Source organism: Triticum dicoccoides, chromosome 3B (genome assembly GCF_002162155.2).
Source record: "Triticum dicoccoides isolate Atlit2015 ecotype Zavitan chromosome 3B, WEW_v2.0, whole genome shotgun sequence".
Lineage (NCBI taxonomy): Eukaryota > Viridiplantae > Streptophyta > Magnoliopsida > Poales > Poaceae > Triticum > Triticum dicoccoides.
In genome coordinates this window covers 171,321,264-171,322,984 of record NC_041385.1, presented here as the reverse complement: position 1 = coordinate 171,322,984, position 1,721 = coordinate 171,321,264, and positions in this window count along the sequence as shown.

Here is a 1,721-nt window from a genome sequence, read left to right as displayed (position 1 = left end):
AAGCGAAAAAACATCTTGCGCTTCCAGATTCCCCCCTGCGCGCACACCCTTCCATCGTTGTGCTGATACCGGCGCCGCCTACCCACCCACTGTCGCTAGATAGGCCATTCCCCCGTCGAAAAAGAGAGGGGTTCCGCTGCAGCAGCCTCCACCCCGCTCCTGAGCTAGCTTTCCGGTGCTCTGCCCACGCAAGGCGGGAATACCGGTGGCTGCGCGCCTACCACGCTCGCCAGGTGTTCGGCGATTTGTTTGTTCGGCGATGGACTCGGACGACGAGGAGGCGTTCGCGGCGCTGCTGGAGGAGGAGGCCGATGCCGACGCCCAAGACAAAGAGCATCTCATGGTCCTCGCTGCTCTGGCCGGCCTGTTCACGAGCAATGCAAAGCCGCAACAAGGTGGCTCGGTGCCGGGCCGGCTGAAGGCAATGCAAAGGCGCCGACTGGAAGGCTATTGCTTGCTCTACTCCGACTATTTTGTTGATGCTCCACCGCACGATGACAAAGTATTTCGGTGCCATTATCGGATGAGCCGAAAGCTCTTCCTCAGGATTGTGAATTCCATCCGTGACTTCTACAGCTACTTCAAGTGCAAGAAGGATTGCACTGGCACACTTGGATTCACCTCACTCCAGAAGTGCACGACAACTATGAGGATGCTTGCATAAGGAGCTCCCGGGGATTCACTGAAAGACTATGTTCGCATGGCCGAGTCCACGACCATTGAGTGTTTGTACAAGTTCTGCAGGAAAGTGGTGGCAGTGTTTGGACCTCAATACTTGCGTTCACCAATTGCCGAAGACACTACTCGGATCCTAGCACAGAATGCAGCAAGAGGATTTCCTGGGATGTTTGGAAGCATCGACTGCATGCATTGCAAATCAAAAAACTGTCCATTTGCTTGGTAAGGGATGTACAAAGGCGCCAAAGACGGTTGCAGTGTGGTACTTGAGAAAGTGACCACACACGACCTCTGAATTTAGCACTCCTTCTTTGGTATGCCAGGAACTCACAATGACATCAATGTATTGCAGTGCCCCCATGTCTTTGCCAAGCTTGTTGAAGGTCATTCTCCTCCGGTGAACTTCGAGGTCAATGAGCGACACTACAACAAGGGACACTACCTATCAGATGGCATCTATCCGAGATGGTCCACATTTGTGAAGACTATCTCAAACCCTGCGCTAGGAGGCAAGAACTCCCACTTTGCCAAGTGTCAGGAGGCTTGCAGGAAGGATGTCGAGCGAGCATTTGGTGTACTCCAATCTTGATTTGTTGTTGTCCAGTATCCCGCTCAGACCTGGTCGAAAGATCAAATGTGGAAGGTCATGACTTGCTGTGTCATCTTGCACAACATGATCATTGAGAGTGAGCAGGAAGAGCCAGTGTTTGACACTGAACCATACTACAGGCAGGGTCCTCTTGCCCCAGTTGATCACCAGCTACCGGCAACCTGGACTGCCTTCCTCAATATGCGTCAGGAGATCCGAGACCCACAGCTGCATCAACAACTGCAGCAGGATCTGGTGGAGCACCTATGGAGGCTCAAGGGCAACACCCAGCTCGACGTGTGATGAAATATGAGTTTTTATTTGTTGAACTATATAATTTATATTGTTTTGTTGAACTATTTGATTTGTATTGATTTTCTGTGATAAACTATGTGATAAAAATTACTTCTGTTGAATTTGTGCCAAGCACGCCAAATATGGGCCGAAATTGGTC